General features: G+C 36.7%; 2 pseudogenes; both read right to left on the bottom strand.

Annotated features, from left to right (window-relative positions):
• Positions 1 to 11,604: 11,604 nt before the first annotated feature.
• Positions 11,605 to 14,259, bottom strand: LOC111741249 (annotated as a pseudogene).
• A 5,695-nt stretch (positions 14,260 to 19,954) lies between these two features.
• LOC111741501 lies at positions 19,955 to 20,073 on the bottom strand (annotated as a pseudogene).
• Between the last annotated feature and the right edge of the window lie 2,405 nt (positions 20,074 to 22,478).

The raw sequence follows: 22,478 nt of genomic DNA, 5'->3' as shown, positions 1-22,478 counted from the left end.
AAGAAAAGAAACAAAAAAATAATGACAGCACCAAAAGCTGGCAGGAAGCAGACAAACTAGATCACTTATATCTTGCTAATGGGAATGTAAAATGGTACAGCCACTTGAGAAAACAGTTTAGAAGTTTCTTAAAATGTTAAATTTGCAAATATTATATAGCCCAACTGCACCCCCAGGCATTTATCTCAGAGAAATGAATATTTATTTTTAAGCAGAATTCTGTGTAAGACTGTTCGTAGCAGCTTTATTTGTAAGGGCCCTGTATCCTTCAACAGCCCAATGGTTAAATAAACTATGATATATTTGTACCATAGAATATAACTCATTAAAAATGAATGAACTATTGACACACAAAAATTTGAATGAATCTTCTGGGATTGCTGAGGGGGGAATTATGCTGAGGGGGGAAAAGCCAGTTCAAAAGGTTATTATTATTTCATATTTTTTATTTTTATAAAATATTATTTCATTTTTATAACATTTTAAAAAGATGAACTTTTAGAATTGGAGGGCAAATTAGTGGTTGCCAGGGCTTTGGGACAAGGGTGTGTGTGTGCGGGGGGCGGGGGGGAGGTGATGGGAGGGAGTTGATGTTAAAAAGGGAAAATAGAAAGGCTTCTTGTGGTTTTGGAACTATTCGGGATATTGACAATGGTGGTAGACACACAAACCTGATAAAATTTTATGGAACTGAATACTTACAGACACGCAAATGAGTACAAGTAAAATGAGAAATCCAAATAAGATTGGTGGATCAACGTTAATATCCTGCTTATGATATTGAAGTATAATTTTGCAAAATGTTATCTTTAGAGGAAATTGAGCAAAATTTACAGGGATCTCTCTGTACTATTTCTTGCAACTGTGTACTATTCTCCATGATAGCCTGTGAATCTACAATTATATAAATTAAAATTCAATTAAAAATGGAGCTGCTCATGCCATACTAAATGAGCCACTTCAGAAAAGGAACCTGCGAATATGTTTTTAAAAAGTTTCCTCACAGTCATTTGTGGTCAAGTCAATCCCCTTCCCTGGACCCTGACAGCCACTGATGTGATTTCTGTCCCTATAGTTTTGCCTTTTAGAATTTAATATAAATTGAATCATTACCTTTTGACTTGTTTCATTTAGTCTAATGCTTTTTAGATTCATTCTTGTTATTACATATATCAATAGTTTGTTCCTCTTTATTTCATAGTGTGGATACACCTCTATTGTTTTTATCCATTTGTCATTTGAAGGACAGTTGGACTATTTCCAGCTTTTGGTGGTTATAAATAAAGCTGTTACGAACATAAATATATGAGCTTTTGTGTGAACACCTGTTTTCATTTTACTTGATAATTCCTCAGAGCTGTATTGCTAGGTTATGTGGTAGCAATATATGTCATGCCTTCCCATTAACAATGTGTGAGCATTTCAATTGCTCTGCGTCCCTATCAGCACTTTGTATTGCTGGGATTTTATTTTATTTTTCAATTTTAGCCATTCTAGTAGTTGTTTAGTGTGCACCCTACCCTGCCCCTTGTCACTTACCTAAGATATTTTAAAACAATGGAGTGATTAATGATATATAAAAATGGTAGCCAGATACCTAGTTTTTATAGGAGAAAACTGAGAGTGCATGGTGGTGAAAGTGTTGTATCACTTACCCTTAAATGACATTTCTGGCTTTATCTGTAGCTACTCTACTCAACTATATCTACAACAGGTATCCTTCCTTCTTCTTGCAGTTAATTTCTTCTGCAGTCTCTACTGTAATTGGTTAATTCCTCTTAGTACTCATATAAGAAAGGAATAAAAAGAGGGAGTTTGGTGTTCAAGGTATTCATTAGGGATCTGTAACCATAGGAGGGAAGACATGTGGAACTGTGATGCAGTCTTAACAGAGCTGTAGCTAACTGGAAAGATTTCATCCACAGATGTCCCGTGTTGGGCTGAAATGCTGGGTTTTTACACCTCATCTCAATACACCATTTGCCTGTAGGCTAATTCCAGAAGGGTATGAATTTGGGTGAGGTGACTCTCTGGAGGTGACAGCTGGAGGCTGTCTGCTATCAGGTAGGGTGACAGATCTTTTCTTGAGGGGGATCTGAGTGGCAAATCTCCAGGTCTACCACAGTTAATAACAGTAGCTAATATTTACGGTTTACCATGTGCCAGAATATTGCAAAAAGCCCTTTATGCACATCATCTCATTAATTCTCACCTTCCCCCCGCCTCGCCCCAAAGTAGATATTATTATTCTTCCTATTGTGCAGATGAGACAACAGGTTAAAGAGGGTAATTGGCTTCTGAGTCCTACAATGAGTTTAAGTGGTGGGGCTTGGATTATAACCCAAGCAGTCTGACTCCAAAACTCAAGTATTTAACCACAATGCTATCCTGTATAATCTATACTACACTTACTGCAGCTCCTCAAAACTTGATAATCCACATGTAATGTACAGTTTTCTGTTAAGGAGAAAAGGAATGTCCATTGGCTTCTCATCCTAAACATACGCAGGCTCATTTTATTTAGCAGAACCTCATTTTGTTTCTTTTGAACCAAGTGTAGTGTGGACTGATATGAGAAGACTGTCTTTTTTGGTCTCCTGCAAATGTCATAGACTGATATGTCACTGGGCCAGCCTTTGAGGTAAGCCATGACTTGGTTCCACCTGTGTGCCATGTGTGCGTGTTAATGGAACACACTGATTAAAGTGCTGAGAAGCTGTGGGGAGCCAGAGTATGACCATCAGCATTTTCTAGGCTGTCCAATTTGTAACCTTCTTGAGACTCAGATGAAAGGATAGCAGTCACAACATTTCTTTTAGCTGAAGAGATTTCCAAGATGATAATTCACCTTTAGATTTCCATGCAGCTGTAAGTAACAGCATCAATTAGCACTAACATTCAGTGGTGGACCTCATTTTTCCTTGATTATCTATTGATCTATATTACATAATCAAATGAACTTTGAACAGGTGTGATTTAAAAAAAAATTCCTTGACTTTCTCAGTCTTATGTATTTATTGACAAGGTACTAATATATATGTATATTTTTTATATTAGAGGTTTCCAATACATTATCTTTTTCTATGGATAACTCAAATAAAATAAAGATAGACTGTCCCAGTTATTATTAGGGGTGATAATTTGCAGTCTAAGTGTGTTGCCATGGATACCTAAGATCCCCTCCCCACCCCCTAAAGACTCAAGCCTGGGAGTCAGGGCTTAATCCTGAGGTGCTTTTCAATAGCACCAGCTGTCCAGAGCCTGAAAGGCGTGGCAAATTACACCATTATTAGAGTGAAATGGTATGGCTAAGCTAATTATTTGTGGGCTTTAGACACAGGTGTTCATAAAAGGCTGAATGTGCACTTATAATCAAATCTGATTGGGTCAGAACAACAGCCCAGCATGGGACTATCAAAGAGTTGTTTATGGTGTCTTTCATTTAAATAATAAAAGAGGCCACTGTAGGCCTTCTGTTCAGTAGAGTTTTTAATGTTGCTTTGAGTTCATCATTACAGGTAATCATATTTGGTGTTTCCCTTTGACTTAGTCCAGCATTTGTAATAATATTTTACCTATTAGTCACACAACAACTTGATTTATTTTAGCCATTTGGTGACAATTTCCCGTTAATGCTACTTTCGGTGAATGCAACTTTATAGAAAATTAGAATTTCATTACCAACATTCTATTTTGGCTATCATTCAGAGAGTTGTTAATTCCCAAAGTATTTCCATTTCATTACCTGTGACACATCTCTGATAATTTTTGTGTTCATAATATAGTAGCAAATTGATTCAAAAATATGATTTAAAAATTTCCCTCATTTAATAGTATTTGATTCATCTAATATTTGAGTATCATCAGTTGTTAAAATGCATATTTGATGAGAAATGTTACATGGATTCATCATAGCTTGATATTATGCTGAATATGATAAGTCACTTTGAATTTCTCTATCTTTGCTTTTTTAAATTAATGAAAAGAATACTTCTTCGATGTTTATCGGCCATAAAGAAGTTTACATTGAACAGTTATACAAAATTTATATATCTAATATTTAGCTTCCAAATAATGATGATGTAGTAGATTTATTACCCTGACACTGCTTAGTAAGGATTGGTTTGTCTATTTTAGTTTTCAATGGCTAATACAGTGAGTATATATTTCAGAATGCTATATTATAATGTTGAAATATCTAGTAGACATTTTGCTTTAAATTCTTTTCACTCCATATCCTCACAAATGCTTGTAAATTCATAAAATGCGAAAACGAATTTTTTAGAGAAGTAGCCTATGCGACCACAGTTGAATGAAGATGTACTTACTCATTCTCTTGAAGCACAGGGAACTATTAAGAGAGACAGAGGACCTCATAAATGTGTCTATGCGCAGATCAATACGATGAGCCTACTATGAGTACAGATATGCTGTTGGATGATTAAGAGCACCTAGTTGTGTCTCTAAGTCCATTTGGTCAGGGTATTCTTCTTCCCTGCTATTCTATGTTTGGGAGGAGAGTGGGAGTTGGTGATTTCTGTAAATAATTATGTAGCCTTTATAGATGACAATTAGTAGCTTTTATAATATTTTATGCAATGACACAAGACTTCCTATATACAGGTAGAAAGCAAAGATGTTAACCTTCCCTCCTCAGATCAGTAAGTATCATATAAAGTGTGTTCTCAGAGGAGATTAGAAGTAGAACTTGGCAGTGGCCACCTTGAGACTGCAATGGTTGTATGAATTATTGCTCAGCTAGAATTCAACAATTATCTTCCAGACACCTACCATGCTTGCAGCACTTTGAAAAGAGCTTAGACACAGATAACTACCAGCAATGTTGCTCTTACATTTTCTCATGAAATATATCTTTCTGCTTTCATCTTTCACAGTTCAGAGAGATAACTAATCAGTCATTTCTGGGGAACTTAACTATATCTTGACTCTTTGTGACCTTGTGGAGGAAAATAATGAGTACTCATTTTTTTGTGTGAGTAACATCTCTACTGAAGAGGGATTCGAGACCTCTGACTATGAAAAAGTTATTTGAGCACATGTATCAATTAGGAATAGATAGGCTATAATGTAGTAGCAAACCCCCAAACTCTTGAGAGCTGAATACAGAAGTTTATTTCTTCCCATATAAGATGTTCACATAAGTGAGCAGGTGATTCTACTCATTTTAGTCATTAGGGGCCCAGACTGATGGATGCTGCATCTTGATTCCTGCTTCTACAGTCACTATAATAGTAGGAAGGTGAATCATGAACTGTCTCTTAAAGTTTATGCTCTAATGACACAAACTACTTCTGCTTACATTTTATTAGCCCAACAAATCATATGGCCAAGCTTAAACTCAAAGGACAATGTTCAGAAAGCAGGGAGCAGAGAAATAGTTAGTGAGCAGAAATGATGATCACAAGAGCACCTTCTAAATCACTTGTGACAGGTGAATTCTTCACAGACTTAATGAGCTCAAGACTACGTATTTAACTAGTACTAATTAAAACTGGAATTCATAGAAAGAAAATAGAAGCAATTGTATCAAGATATCAGACATGCATCAACCTTTTCTTCTGTTTGAAACCACCCCAAAATGACAGAAATACAAAAATATACAGATATTTTTTAACTTCTTAATCTAAAATATCTATATTAGAAATAAGAAAGTTTAAAATTAAATTAAATTAAACTTTCAACTAAGGAAATGAGAAAGAACATTATAAAATAAACACAAAGAGAGAGCCTGAAATAAAGCAATTAAAATATATTTACAATAGTAATAATGAAATTGAAAATGTTAAATGTTAAATTTGATCTGTTAAATAAATCTAGTTCTTTTAAGACATAAAAAGAAAAGCCATTGTAAATCTGATCAAGTAAAAAAAATACGAAATGCAATATTAGCTATGAGAATAAATACATATATAGACATAAATAGAGAAAATGTAAAACTATCAGAGGATAATATTTTCTACTCTATGCCTTAAAATATGTTAGTTACTTAAATTAACATGCAAAAAGATAGGAAAACTAGAGATGCAACTATGAAAAAAATGAAAAGGCAGTCAAAACCTTCACCAAAAAAATGCACTAAGTTCAAATAATTTTGTGACTGAATTCTATCAAACATTCACAAAGAGAAAAATATCTATATTCTATGTACTATTCCAGAGCATAGAAAATCACTCAAAGCTTCCTAATTTCCCCCAAACTAAATAAGGAGATTATACAAAAAAAGGAATGGTCCAAATTAGGATGTTAGCAAATCAAAGCTAGGATTGTATTAAAAGAGAATTGCATTATAATCAATTAAGCTTCAGCATAAATACAAACATAGCTTACATCAAACAATTAAGTTGCTCACGAACAAATTAAATGATAAATCTTGATGAGATAGCGCAAATTATAAAATTTGACTTGTATATAGTTAAAAAATAACTTAGTAAATTAAAAATAGAAGGACATTTCTTTAGTTTAACAATGTATAGCTACCAGTAAGGATGAGAAACACCATGATTAATAATGAAACATTAGAATAATTAATTATACTAAAATCAGTAAAATAGTAAGCATACTCACTATTATTACAATAAGACCTGCTAATGATCTTAACTCAAGTAAGAAGATGATAAAAAGAAATAAAATAGCTTAGATAACATGAAATAAACAATCTATCAACTTAATCAAAAATATTTTTTAACAAATGGGAAATGATAGGAACAGGCACTTGACAGGAGAGTTAAATATAAGGCCATAAAAGGACAGGTGTTATACTAGGGTTCTCCAGAAAAACAGAACCAATGAGGGGTGTGTGTGTGTGTGTGTGTGTGTGTGTGTCTATTTATCTCTCTACAGAGAGATTTATTTTAAGGAAATGGTTCATGTGGTTGTAGAGGCTGAAAATTCAAAATCTTCATGGTATGCTGGCAGGCTGGAACCCCAGGGAAAAATTGATCTTTCAGTTCAGATCTGCTGGCAAAATTTTGTCTGCCTCATAAAAGGTTGGTCTTTTACTATAGAGGCCTTCAATTGATTAGATGAGGCCCACCCACATTATGGTAGGTAATTACTTATTATGACATGATAACAGTTATAAAGTAGAAATTTATTCAGGAAGAAATAAAAATACTTAACCTCATCCATAAGTAGAAATATACAAAGTGAAACAAGTTATGTTTTACTCATCAGATTTGGCAAAACTTATAATTTTGATAATACTCAATGTTTTAAATTAATTTTTCTTAATGGAGATATAATTGGCATGTGACATTGTATTAGTTTTAGATGTACAACAATGATTTAATAAATATGTATATTGCAAAATGATTTTCACATTAAGTTTAGTTAACATCCATCTCTATACATAGTTGCAATCTTTTTTTCTTATGAGAATTTTTAAGATTTATCTCTTAGCAACATTCAAACATACAATATAGTATTATAACTATAGTCTTAATGCTGTATATTACACAGGAAGTGGTCACCTGTAGTTCCATAAATATCTACTTTCATATTTCAGGGCTGTCGCTGATACTGGTTCTTGCATATTCCTTTTCTTTAAAAAAATTAGTTTGGGTATTTTCTCCCTGTGAAGACTTTTCTGACTTTGCCTCTTCCTTTACAGAAGATAACTGAGACCCCATTATACCCCCAGCACACTTCTAGCATGTAATTGACAAACATTAGTGCATTCATTGATTGTCCCATTTGCCTTCCTACTGGACTCTGATATCTGATCTCCTTGAAGGCAGTGGCTATACTATTGAGTTAATCAGACTCTTTCCAGTGATGAGAAGCAGAACCATTCCCTGGCTAGCTCGTTTAAACAGGGTTCATTATATAGGTACACAGAGAATAGGAACATAAATAATCCCAGTGGCCTGAAGTACTACTATTCTTCAGGAATTAGTCTTCTGTTGTTGCATTGGCTCTTTGCAAATGCCACCGACCTGATGATAATGCTTATCATTCTGTTAACTCAACTTCTATCTCTCTCTTCTACTGTATCTGCTTTTTCTGCTGTGGACTCACATTTTTTCTATGTATCTCATATGCAAATTTCCCAAGAAATTTAAATTAGTCACAGCCCAGAATAGTGAGCCATTGTTGACCAGCATTCTTGTACAAGGACACCTCAGCTATTACTGGCTACTGACTAGCCTCTGGCTAGTCATATTTGTACCAGACATTGACTCCTATATAATTAATCATGGCCAAAGTAATAATGTACAGAATGCAATGCCATACTATGCTGATTAATGAGTAATAGACCACTTGTGGTCAGTCCCACCAAAGGAAGATTTAGCCATGGGGCCATTAAAATCACCAAGTCATATACAATCATATAGATATTTGTGGGTTCAAAGACTCCAATACAGTGTCTCTCATATATATCAGACACACAATACTGGTTGAGTGAGTGTAAATGAAGATGTTCTGAAATGACAACAGATATATTAAATAAAGCAAGAAACCATGCAGTTTCCTGAGCTCTTCATTTGTTCAATCATTTAATAGTCATTTATGAAATGTATGTTAGGTCCAATAGATATCAGACACTGCTAGCTGTGAGATGCAAAACTGATAAGTTCCCAGACTTTGAGAATTTCAGTCTAAAGGAAGACACTACTGGCAAGTAAACCAACTATTACAATACAATATTGTAAGTATTGCAGAGAAACATCAGTGTATTTTGGGCTTAAGAAGGATCGGGAATAGTTTGCTTCTCAAAATCCCCAAAGAGAGGTAATCAGGGTGAAGGAGAGGGAAGTGTAAAGAATTTGGAAATCTGCTATAAAAGAGTTTCTCTCGAAATCCTCGAGTCATAGAGCCAAAAGTATTTTTTAAAAGTCTGCATTAAATCAAATTACTGTTTTTTAATTACCCTCCCTTAAACAATTAAAGGTACACATTAGGAAAACTGTCAATGAGTTGAAGGCTACCTGAGCACAATTACTGGAAAATGACCAAATGACATAATGTGAGGGATTAAGTTGCCTTTTGCCTCCTCATTTTTTTCAAGTTAGTTAACAGGACTGTGCTACTGAGCTCCCCCTCTGTAGCTGGATCTATATGGATTTCAATCTATGGACTGTAGGGCATTTAACAGAATGATCAAGATTCTCCTGCTTTCTGCTGCTTTTAAGTCATCACTTCTAAATAGGCAGGCCTTGGAAGGATACAATGCATGCATCAGAGAAGCTTCAAATGCTGAGAGCTGTTTTTCAGTCCTTCTAATAGGACAAGTAAGAACATCATCATTCTGTTGAAGCACCACGAAAATCACTAAGTATTTACTACTGGTTAAAAGCAAAAATTATTTTCTTTCCAAATCTGTATGGGGAGTGTTGAGAGCTTATTATATGGGAGTTTACTGTGTTAGTAATTTACATGTTTTCTTCTTTAATACTTACAACCACTCTATGAGTTTCATTATCTCCATTTTAAATGAAAACCTTCAGTTTATCAAAGGAAACCACTTTGATAAAAAGACAAGCTGAATAAGGAGGTTTCTGAAACACATATTGCTATCCATGACATATAATGATTTCTAATCAATTAGAGAAAGATATACAACCAGATAGAAAAATGAGCATTTTAGATTCTTCAAAAACAAAAACAAACAAAAACAAAAACAAAAACAAACAACCCCCCCCCACGGTTTATTAAGCAAATCTGAATTATTAAACTTAAAGCTGCAGGGAAGAGTGCCACCTTTACAAAGTCTTAGAGGTACTGCAAAAGGAGGAAATTAGATAAGGGTTTCGTGGGTCCTTGAAGTCTGGGCTTAATGGTTGAGGTGGGTCCCATGCACAGCAGAAAAGTGGTTGGGATTGGACTAGGTTTGATGCATAGTAATTTAGAACTGCTGGACAGAGAGGACAGGGGTTTGAAGACAAGTCCTTTTGGGTAAACTATTATCCTGATAAGAAAGTTACTTTTCCAGGCGAGTAAACCATTTGCTCAGATTACTTGGAAGGTAAGAAGTTCCTGAGGCTAACAGTGAAATTACATTGACACAGACCATCGTGTCTTTTAAGTTATTTAATTATGTTAGGCCATCTCGACAGTTATGTTGAACAGACTCAGTTTCAGCTCTCCTTGCCCTTGGAATCATTTTCCAGCCTGAGCTGGAAGATAGATCATTACCCTCTTGGGATATGATTAATCCAGATCCATGCCATTGATCGAGGTGCTGTGATCATATATCAAGTTTCTGGGAGTGGTCAATTTTACTTTTACAAATATTAAGTATTTCTGTTATTTCTATTGGTTGATCATTGTTGGATTACTTGATAGAGTAGGGGCTGAGCATTTGAAACAATGGGGATTTGAGCAACAAAAGAAAACACTAAGAGAAGGATTTTGATCAGGATGCAGTTCACATGTAAACCATTAGTTAAGGCTGCTCAAATTAAACCAGGTTCCACCTTCGATCTGAAGCATACATAGAAACAGATATGAGTATTAGCCAAATTATAGCATTGTTTTCTCCACACAACCCCCTCCTCGTCTCTATTCACGTTTCACAGATCTTTTTAGTAATATTACAAATATCAAGATGTAAATACAACATTCTTCCCCTTTGATGGTGTATGTTCTACCTTGAGAGGCCAAAACTGTATCTAGGATTGCTCTGTTTTGAATCATCATATATTCAGTCTTATGAACTCTTCAGGTGAAATGATCTTTGGCTTTACAAGTATTAGCTAACTCCCTCGTTAATATATGAGCCAAATAAATATGGGGTGCTCCCTAATTTTCAATTCTCTTGTAAGTTAAATGAAGAGACTTGAGAAGAAAGGAGCTCAGAAATCAGTCTCAGTGGTTAAGGTTTTGCATCTCAAAATGAGAAACAGTTTTTCTCCCTGAATTGTTACCTCCAGAGCTTACTTGCTGAGAGGGCAAACAATTGAGCCCAAATGGACCACAAATGATATCAGAGACTAATTTAAAGGCAATTATCAGTTTACCAAGGTCAAAAATCCCCATCCAGATTGTAGGTAGTAGCAGGCAGACTGTTTAAACCACAATTTGGAATTCTTGTAGCTGGAAGTTTTCTTAATTGGCCTATATTCCAGTTGTAAACCAACATTGTGTGTCATACTTAAAAAGAAAGTGAAGTATTCAAAGCATTCCTATTCTGAGATAATTCAAACATGTGCATTGTTACTTCAACTACTAATTATGCAAATAACTAATATTTATTGATTATTGACTATCTGCCATTAACTGTACTAATCACTTCACATATTTACTCATTTAGTCGTCAAACTGGACCTTTGAGGAAGAGACTATTAGCCCCGTTTTGAAGGCGGAGAAAGGAAAGCAGAAAGAGGTTAAGATAATTTACTCAAATCAGTAAGCAGTGAGCAATAATTTGTACTCAGGCAACCGGTTACAAATTTTTTGTGTGTGTTCAAGCCCATTTGTTTGGTCTTTGCATTACTCGGTGTCGCCCCGCGGCCACATAACGTTGCGTCCGAGAGCTCGTCCATGTTCACAAGGTCTACGCCTTCCTTTTCGAATCAGTTTCTCCACGCACTCAAGGGTGACCACGCCCCAGACGACGCGGCCCCGCACGCGACGCGGCGGGTCTCACAGCGCACACGGTGCGGCACACGCGCAAGAGGCGCACGCGGACCATTGAGCGTAGATTGACACGCGCAGGTGTGACATGCGCGGTGGCTTCCCTGACGTGGGGCGGGTCAGGCGCGCGACGGCTTCTTCAGCGCGGTGGGCTTGGGGGTCAATGACAGAATACAGAAACTAGGCGATGCCTTATTCTTGCTCTTGCGTATGCGTCAGGCATCATCTGGGAGGTTCCCCGAAGAAGCAGCTGTGAGCGTGAAGGGTTGACGACGGACTGGCTTACGATGGCCACCTTCTCCTTCTCCAGGAAGTCCTGTACCTGGTCACAGCTGCGGCAGCTCTTTTTGCTTCTCAGGCCAGGTGCCTGGCTGCTTCGAGCAGGCCGGTTTCCTTTTTTTTGGAGGGAGTTGCAAAATGTACTCTATGATGGGCTGATGCCCAAACAAGAAGCCATCCAGGCTGACGACGGGGTCATGGGAGGGCTGCAGAGAGAGGCAGCAGCAGTCGAAATCCTTGACAACATCCCAGCTCAGTGGAATGTGCTGGTTCCTGCAGCCTGGGACCACTGTTCCCTCCGTCTCAGGGTAAGTGTAGACGGCAGTTCTTGCTGTGCCACACCATCCGCAGACACATCGTAGTTACTTTGTGGCTTCTTCAGCTGTGCCCCTATACCAGCTCTCTTTTGATTGGCGTTTTCATGGTATATCTTTTCCTATCCGTTTACGGTTCACCGATTTATTCCCTATATGGAAAGTTGGCATTTTGTGGATGACAAATAACTGGCTTTTATCCTGTTTAACAACACTCGTCTTTTACTTGCAGTGTTTAGACAATACATTTAGTGTTATTATTGATATGGTCAGATTTAAATCTACCTTCTCACCTGTTTTCGATTTGTTTCATCTGTTCTTGGATCTTGCCCCACCCCCCATTCCTGCCTTCCTTTGGTTAACATACTGTTGATTTTTCTAATAAATTCACCTTGCATATAGGTTGATAAACTATTGTCCTTATAAAAGAGTTTTTAATTTTTTTTTTCTAAATATGCAAACTGTTTGGATAAAGTGAATTGCAATAATGTCCAAAATGTAATGGTGAAGTTATTTATTAGGTTTACATTTCTGTGAGAGACTCTACGAGAGAAAACGGTTATATTGACTTGGGTCATCTCAGCTCTCAGCCCAAATACTAAGTTTAATTTATCTACAGAGTAGGAGAATGAATAAAGTATGGCATTGATGTAGCGATATGAATTAACATGTAACGATAACTTTCAAAAACAATAAAAAAGGAAGCTGTTAATGAGTGCATACAGTATGAAATCATTCATGTAAATTCAAGAAAACATAAGTGGTAAACTATAAATAAAAACAGGAATAGTAAAAATAAAATTCAAAATAGATATTTGCCAAAATCTTTCCTGTGTCAGATATTAATGTTAACTATACAGAGAGAAATCAAAGACTAATTAATTCCTGCATTGAAGGAGAAAGTATGCCTTTTCCTCCACAAAATAAAATAAGAGGAGGATGTGATCAGTGTCACAATGAGAGTTTCAGTAATAATGCCCATTTATTAAGGTGAGTGGACTGCTCATGATTCTTCAATTTAGAGTTGTTTAAACTCTGTACATATATTTTTTTGTTTTTAAAATATTTATGAAGAAGGCAAAATGCTAAACTTGTATACTTAATACGTACTCTGTCACCCTCTTCTGTTTTCTAATCAAGTATCACCTGGCATTCATTTATCAGTAAAATGGGGCATTTTCAAATTGCTGCTACACTACAGCCTTCAGTTTTATCTCTGCAAGACAAGGGGAAACTGGTTTTCTGACCAGTAAAGTTCCTTAGAGAAGTAAAATACTTTTATTTTATAACTGTATTTGAACCCGCCAAATATAGACTTCTTGGTTTCATTTGATTATGTTCTCCTTATTTGTGATCTTTAGACTTCAATTAGGTAGAGTCTTAAATAGATTCCGTATGATTTTCAGGTAGGTGGTGGGAATAAAGGTCAAGAACTATGTTTCTTTTAGTAGGTGGGTGGAAATATGAGCATGCTAACCTTTTCTTCGCATAAAAAGCTTTTCCTGGATTTCAAGATTTTTCACGTTTATAATTTTTGATGTTTTTCATGAAAGATTTGCTTTCATAAGGATTACAACTTTCAGGATATTGGAAACTGGATTAACTCTACTTTCTCCTTCAATGCAGGAATTAATTAGTCTTTGATTTCTCTCTGTAGAGTTAACGTTAATATCTGACACAGGAAAGATTTTGGCAAATATCTTTCTGGCAAACTGTTTTTCTGTGATTTTCGACAAGCTAACATTTCCCATCATGGGGATACTGTTACACCCATTAATCAAGGGCAGCATGTGTGTTATATGAAATCATGTGCATACAGCCCTGGGGCCTGAAAATAATTGTTAATAAACTTCAGTTGCTTTGCCAGAGCACACAGCCTCTGACATCCTGCCTTGTCCCGATTTTCCCTCTCAAACCCCCTTAACCTAAAACCCCAAACAAACACTGTACCGTCTTCTCCCATTTTTCTTGTCCTCAGAATGCTCAGTCTATTGCCACTGAGTCCAGACTGCTCATTTCCTAAAGATTTGGATTTCCTGGCAAGGAAACTTCGAGGCAGGGCTATTGCCATCTGACTATAGCGTTAAGCCCCCAAAGACTCAAGGCCTCCTGAAACCCTCTTCAGATGCTAATATTCACACAAAGTGCCTCTGGCCCCAGCTGGCCTTCACCTGCAGCCCTGACAGGCAGGAGACTCCAGAATGAGGTCCTGGTTTCCATAAAAATAGGAAGGGCACACATGGTAAATGGCAGAGATCTAGCACAAGCTATAAAATTATTTAAAGTCGGCTTCCAGTCAGTTAAAACTAATTGCTGTGAACACAAAGCCCAAGCAGGAGCCCCCTGTCTCCTTTCTTTTTTGTAATTCACTTGAGACAGGGTAGCTTGAATCCTCTGCTAATGCCCACCCCTAAAATTAAACAGTGCCACTCAGTTTTAGATGCAGCCATTGTCGTTAATATTCAAGTATGTTTCCAGCACAGGAGAAACGTGCTGCGTGGTAGTGTGAAAAATATTAATGGGTCATTTAGAATTATCCTGGGGTTTCCTGCGTTTTAGTGGGGTACCTTGTTTAAATGTAGCATTATTGTTGTTATTGCTAACCTTATGGCTGATTTTCTGTTATTGCTGGGTATAGTTTGTAGCCCATTTATTCTCCTTTCTATAAAACAGATTTGTAAATGAAAAGTTACCTAATTTACCAATGTAGTCCTGAATGCATACAAACCAGGAGGAATCCTTCCTTCATGCCCCTTTTTTGGAACTAGTTTAGAGAAAAACTGTACAACAACCTTTTTCCTGTACATTCCTTCTTTTCACATGGTCTGTGTATAGGATATCAGTGAGGAGAGCAGGGTACTCCCCTTACCTATCTCAGAATTCTGTTTCTGCTTCTCCCAAGTTTGTAGCTAACTCATGAGAGCCATTGTTTAAAGGAAATGATGGTTTAAAGCAGTGGTTCCCTGGCTTTTTTAAGTTTAGATATCCTCTTTTTTGACATAAAAAAAGGAAGCGTTCATTCAAGATTTCAGATACCTTTTAGTTCCTATTGCTTTGGAATACACATGGACAATATGAATTCAGGTAGCATCTAAAGTGAACTTATATTTAGCTCATTGTAAATGTATCTTTATATTTGAGAATAATTGTTCATATATGTGCAATACACTTATCAGGTCCACAGTGTTTAGTACATGTATTTACAGATTCCAGAATGCCTTTCCAAATCCTTATGACCTTTCCAGAAGTCCTCTATCTGTTCTCTCAGTGAAAGAACTAAGAATCTGGAGGGAGAAAACTCAAGTTGAGGAGTCAGGAGGATATAGTTTTGTCGTTTTCTCTGTATTCAGTCATTTGTACTGCTTTGGGCACTTTAACCTCTTCATGTCTGTTTCCTCATTGTAAATTAAGGGAGGCTTATACCTGCCATATTTATCTCATAAGTTATAGTAAAAGCGACATCCATTCATAATGGCTAAAAATATACTTTGCAAGGTATAAACTCACTATTCTGGGTGCTGTTATCTACTTCATTAAGGCTGCACATTTTGTACTTTGACAGAGGATAAGGTACTATATATATATAATACTGAAACAGGTAAGAAAAGCATGGGATTTTCCAAAAAAAAAAAAAAAAAGAAAAGAAAAGAAAATACAATGCTAAAATCAAGCATTGGATGAAATCTCAAAATGCCTTAAAGTGGAAATATTATTTCCCCCAAAATTCATCAGACCTCAAATGAAAGACAATTCAGAGAAGAGAAGCTAAAACTTTTTTTTTTTTTTTTTAAATTTACCCATAAACGAAAAAACAAATGTTGAGCACATGCTTCCTGCCACGGTAGAGTTTGGTTCTCAGGCCTCAGATAGAAACGGTTGCATATAAATCTGTCTGTAGACTAGATAATTCCTGCACCAAGTATTTCCTCTTTATACTCCCTCTCTTACTCTCCCTCCCTTTTTGCCCCTACTTCTCCTGTTTTTTTCTCAGAGAACAGCTTGACAGCTATAAAATTATAAGTATTAAACTTGGCTACTTGTTTCTAGATCCAGGTCTTACCAGTTTCAGGAATAACAATGCTTTTGTTAATGTAGTTTAGGCTTAAACTGTTTTTATTCTTTGCGGTTTTATATCATTATCCACTAGAAGGAAGACTATGTTACTTTGCATGTTAAAATGAAGTTATGCCCTTATTAACATCAATATTGCTGAGTAAATAAATGGAAAAATAAATAAATGGGTAAAAACCCATATCTTGCAGCAGATTCAGCTTAAATGACTCTTTCTTAAATATCACCTAAAAATAATTTTGACGTTAATTAATACGTCTTAAATCCAAAATTTTACCTTTATATATTTTCTTTATGCTCTTTGTTTAAACCATTGGTCTTTAATCCAGTGTGCTATTATTGAGACCTCACTTTATGAAAAAATGAGGGATTCTGTTAAATTTTAGGTAGATTTTCTGGTCGATTGGTAAATTGAATGTTATTTTCCCATTAAAATTCTAAAGTTATTTTACTTCATTTAAGACTGATATTTAACCAGCTTCTTGTTCCCCAAGTACTTGTAGTTCTGCAGTGGGCCGACTGCAAAAGGGCCAAACCACTCTGGTTCCATCATAGTTAGGTTGCTGATGATTTGGGGGGAGAATTTGAAAGATATTAGAGGAATAAGTAGGTGGTGACGTAGCGCTAGAACAATGGAGTGAATTATGCCATGAGCAAGTGTTAAATATTTGGTAAATATGGAAAATAATTTCATTTTCTTGAAGAAAGCAGTAGGGCCATATCAAGATGCTCTGTGGCATAATTGTGCAGGTGATAAATCTTCATTAGCAAATGTGTAGTTCAATTATAAAGGCCACTTCTACTTCCAGGAAGATGGAGTAGATGTTTTCTTCCCATCCTCATGGGAAATACAGCTAAAAACTCTGGACATTATTGTGGTATAAGGTTGGAAATTAAGAATCAATATAATGTGCCTTAACATCTGAAACCAGGAGGGCCTCAGAAGACCTAACCTCTCTTCAGATTTGCTCTCCACCCAGCAGGAAGGGCCCCCATACCAGCTCATTCTCTGTCGGTCAGACCAGCTGCCCTCCACCTGGTCTTCAACCTAATGGATTTCACTTCCCTGCCAGCCTACAAAATTACTCAGATAAGCCAATCACATGGAAAATGGGAGTCACCCCACTGTCTGACTACTGCAAAGCCTGCCTCCCATAGCCTCTACTGGTTCACTCTCTGCCCCAGCGCAACTCCCAGGTGATCCTGTGTGGCTTGTGTTGTCTAGGGATTCAGGAGTCACAGAATGGCATAGTGAGTTCACTGGGTTTTCTTTCTGCGTCACGTATCTCAGACTTGAAGCTGAAGGAGGTGGCAACTTAGAAACGCAATGGGTGCAGAAAAAGAAAAGCTCCAAACAAGGCCTGTTCTTTATAGTCAAAAGGATTCGGAAAGGGTGCAGACTGGTAAGAGAAAAAATTGTAGATAATAACCACTGTAATACAGCCAAATACTGCGGAAAAAACCGGCCTCTCCTACACGTAGCGGCCAAATCCAGTGTGGAACTTAGACTTCCACTCTCACCAGGCTGTAATGAGGCACACCAGCTGGCTTACCAGGGTGGTGTCAGAGAAGGCTGAGTAGGGAGCTGGGCCTGTCACCCCTCCTGGGTGATACCACCCCTACTCCCTTGCAGTATTAGTGGAGACCATTTGGTGACTCTGAACTTCCTTCCACCTCCACCCAGCAAGAACCATGGAAAACTCTCAGTTTTTTTTTTTTCTGGCTTTATTGAAATATAATAGACAATCAGTTGCTCATATTTACATTGTACAATTCAATACGTTTTTTTTCAATTATAGTTGGCATATAATATATTAGTTTCAGTTGTCCAGCATAGTGATTAGAGATCTATATAACTCACAAAGTGATCACTCTACTAAATCTAGTACCCTTTTCCCCACTTGCATATTTATTATAACCTTATTAACCGTTTTCCTTGTGCTATACTTTATATCTCCATGTCTATTTCGTAACTATCCGTTTGTACTTCTTAATCCTTTTGCCCTTTTTCACCATCCCCCCAACCCCTTTCCATCTAGTAGCCCTCAAAATATTCTATGAGTTTTTTTTCATTTTTTTTGTTGCCGTTGTTTATTTTGTTCTTTAGATTTCACATGTACATGAAATCATGCGATATTTGTCTTTCTTTATCTGACTTATTTCATTCAGTGTATTACCCTCTAGGTCCATCAAGGCACTATCTTTTTTCCATCCTCTTTCTTTTAGTCTTTTAATCTGACGTGAGTCTCTTGTAGGCAGCATATGTAGGAGTCTTATTTTCTTATCCATTCAGCCACTCTATCTTTTGGTTGGAGCACTTAATTCTTTTCCATCTGAGGTACTTGGTGATAGGAATATAGTTATTACTATTCTTTATTCATGTTTTTGATACATGTTGTTTCTTTTTAAAGAAGTTCCTCCAACATTTCCTGTAATACTGGCTTGGTGTTGATCAATCGTTTTAGCTTATTTTTGTCAGGGAAGCTCTTTATCTGTCCTTCGACTCTAAATGATAGCTTTGCTGGATAAAGTATTTTTGGATGTAGCTCCTGGGTTTTCATCATGTTGAATATTATGTGCCAAGCCCTTCTGTCCTGCATAGTTTCTTTTGAGAAATCAGCTGTCAGTCTTATGGGTGCTCCCTTGTAGGTAACTAACTGCTTTCACTTGCTTCTTTTAAGATCCTCTCCTTGTATTTAAGCTTTGGCATTTTAATTTTAATGTGTCTTGGTGTGAGCCTCTTTGGGTTCATCTTTTTTGGGACTCTCTGAGCTTTCTGGGGTTGTATGTCTATTTCTTTCACCAGGCAAGGGAAGTTGGAAAACTCTCACTTTTACCATTGATAGTAACAAGAGAGGCCTAATTAGGATCCAGAACTCTAATCCCCACCCAACAGTACAAGGAGCTCCTTTCAGCCTTGGTTATGGGTGAATACCCAGGGTGGGGAACCTGGATTTCTACCCATATCTGACATTAACAGGGAAGCATGACATTTTCCTTTCTGGAATGATGTCGGTAAGCTAGCTGAAACAGAAGGTTTAAATGATAACCAGAGTCTGATAACATAATACAGTAGTTCCTTTTTTTGTCCATGGTTTCATTTTCTATGGTTTCAGTGACCCGTGGTCAATTATGGTCCAAAAATATCAAATGAAAATTTCCAGAAATAAACAGTTTATAAGTTTTAAGATATGCACTGTTCTAAGTAATATGATGAAATCTTGCCCCATCCAGCTCCATTGTGCCCAGCATGTGAATCATCCCTTTGTCACTTGTCTCCATGCTGTGTATGCTACCCACCCCCTTGATCATTTAGCAGCCCTCTTGGTTACAAGTGTTGTGATACTGTAGTGCTTGTGTTACAGTAACCCTTATTTTACTTAATAATGGCCCCAAAGAGCAGGAGTAGTGATGCTGACAATTCGGATATGCCAAAGAGAAACCGTTCACTTAAACCACCTTTAAGTGAAAAGGTGAGTATACTACAGTAAGGTATTTTGAGAGAAAGAGAAACCACAGTCACATAATTTTTATTAGAGTATATTGTTATAATTGTTTTTATATTATTAGTTGTTGATCTCTTACTGTTCCTAATTTATATTTATTTATTTATTTTTAGACGAGGCAATCCTTGGTTGACCTCACAGATTGCAAGGATCTTGTCAGCTTACAATCCCTTATTTTTTTATTTTTTACGCCTACAACACCTTGTCTTTCTAGGTGGTTTCCCATCAAAGTACTAACCAGGCCCAACCTTGCTTAGCTTCCAAGATCAGACGAGATTGGGCTTGTTCAGGGTAGCATGGCCATAGGCCTGTTCCTAATTTATAAATTAAACTCAATCATAGATATATGTGGGTGGGAAAGAACAGTATTTATAGGGCTCAGTACTATCCACAGGCATCACCTAGGACCTCTGGGTCTCTTGGAATATATCTCTCATGGATAAAGGAGGACTACTGTACCCCAAATGTCTGGGTTTCAATAAAAAAATCAATTATAGAAAAGAAGGAGGAAAATTTCAACTTGAATTAAAAATTACAATTACTAGATGTCAACATTGATGTCAACACATGATTATATCAGTTAATACAGAAAAAGCATTTCTTTAAAAACTAAACATTTAACATATGACTGACCAGCTGCACTTCTGGATATTTATTCCAGAGAAATTTAAAACTTAACTTAATGCAAAAAACAAAACAAAACAAAACCCTAAATTATTCATAGCTTTTTTTTAAAAAAATTAAGTTTATTGGGGGTAACATTGGTTAATACAATTGTGTAATTTTCAGATGTACATTATAATTTGACTTCTGCTTATTCTACTGTGTGTTTACCACCCAAAGTCCAATTTCCTTCAGCTACCATATATTTATCCCCTTTACCCACTTCCCTCTTCCCCTACCCCCTTTTTTTGACCCCCTTTACCGTGTCTACCTCCCTCTTCCTCCCCCATCCCCTACCCTCTGGTAACTACTAGTCTATAGTCCATGTCCATGAGTCTGTTTGCTTGTCCTGTTCATGTGTTGCTTTTAGGTTTATATCCCACATATAAGTAATATCATGTGATTTTCAACTTTTTCTGTCTGGCTTATTTCGCTTAGCATGATTATGTCGAGGTTTATCCATGTTGTCACAAATGGCAGTATTTCATCCCTTCTTATGACTGAGTAATATTCCATAGTATATATGTGCCACAGCTTCTTTATTCAGTCATCTATGATAGGACACTTTGGTTGCTTCCATGTCCTAGCCACCATGAATAATACTGCTGTGAACATCAGTGTGCAAATATCTTTTCGAATATGGGTTTTCAAGTCTTTGTGGTAAATGCTCAATAGAGGGATTGCTGGATCATATGGTAGATCAATTCTTAGTTTTTGAGGAGCCTCCATACTGTTTTCCATAGTGGCCATTCCAACTTGCAGTCCCACCAGCAGTTCATAGCTTTTTTGTAATAGCCAGAAACTGGAATCAACTCATTTGTCCTTCAGTGGGCAGATGGTTACAGAACAGGTACGTCTGTGCTACGAAATGCCATTCAACAGTAAAAAGCAGCACACTGTTGATACAGCAACTTCGATGAATCTCCAGAGAATCATACTTAAGCAGAAAAATCAATCCCACAAGGTATGATTCCCTTCAGATAGCTTTCTTTTTTTATTCCATATAACTCTCTTGCAATGACAAAATGATTGAGATGGAGGTCAGATCAGTGGTTGCCTTGGATTAGAGACAGCGTGAAGGAGAGTACAATGTGGAGAGAAACATGAGGGACATGGTCATAGCTATCAAAGGGCAAGATGTGGAATCTTTCCCATGAGGGAAGTGTTCTCTGCATCGGTAGTGATATCCTGGTTGTGATAGTGCACTCTAGATTTGAAAGATGTTATCATTGGAAGCAAGAGGTAAAGAGGACATGGGATCTCTCTTTACTGTTTCTTTCCAACGGCCTAGGAACATACAATTATTTCAAATTAATATATAAATAATTGTGAATATCTGACTGTATCCTCCTATAGTTTTTGTGTAAGCTACTGGATGATTCCACAAAGATACCTGTGAAAACTGCAGCATGATCTTCACTGTGCCGCTAGTCTCCAGGTATATAATTTCAAGATCCCAGTTTGTAGTTGTCCTGGGTAAAGTTTAAAAATTCACGTTTTCCTGGTTCCTTAAGGTCAATGTTTTCTTTCTTACAAATGATATGTTCTCGATGAGTATGGCAGTGCTTTCTTGGGACGCTGTATGTTAGAGAAAAAGCCAGCAGAGTGCTCACAGGCTGGGCAGCCTTTCACCTTCATGCCACTGGAATGAGTCTCAGTGGGAAGTAACGAAGTTCATTTGAAACCATCATTTAACAGTAATAATAAAAAGAAAGCTCAGAGGAATAGAACATAAAGCCCATTTATCATATCAGTAAATAACATTCACATTTAAAAGGGACCTCATTTTTTTTTTTTTTTGGCCCATTAAATGTACACAAGATATTCTGGTAGCATTTGATTTATCACCTCACATTTTTGGCCGTCCCTTTTCTTTAAATATATAGCAAGTTCAAATCCCAAATCAATATATGTGGTGTTGTACTGAATTTGAGGAGAGTGGCAAAAAGAAAAAGATTGTCGTAAGACACAATTTTGTAATTTTTCACCGAATGACAATCTCGCTAGAAGGCTAGAGATAACAAGGTATGAGTTTTCCTATTTTTCTTTC

This window comes from Pteropus vampyrus, unplaced genomic scaffold (genome assembly GCF_000151845.1).
Source record: "Pteropus vampyrus isolate Shadow unplaced genomic scaffold, Pvam_2.0 Scaffold3, whole genome shotgun sequence".
NCBI classification, from domain to species: Eukaryota; Metazoa; Chordata; class Mammalia; order Chiroptera; family Pteropodidae; genus Pteropus; species Pteropus vampyrus.
Note: the sequence above shows the minus strand (reverse complement) of the source record. Positions and strands in the feature narration are given on the sequence as shown.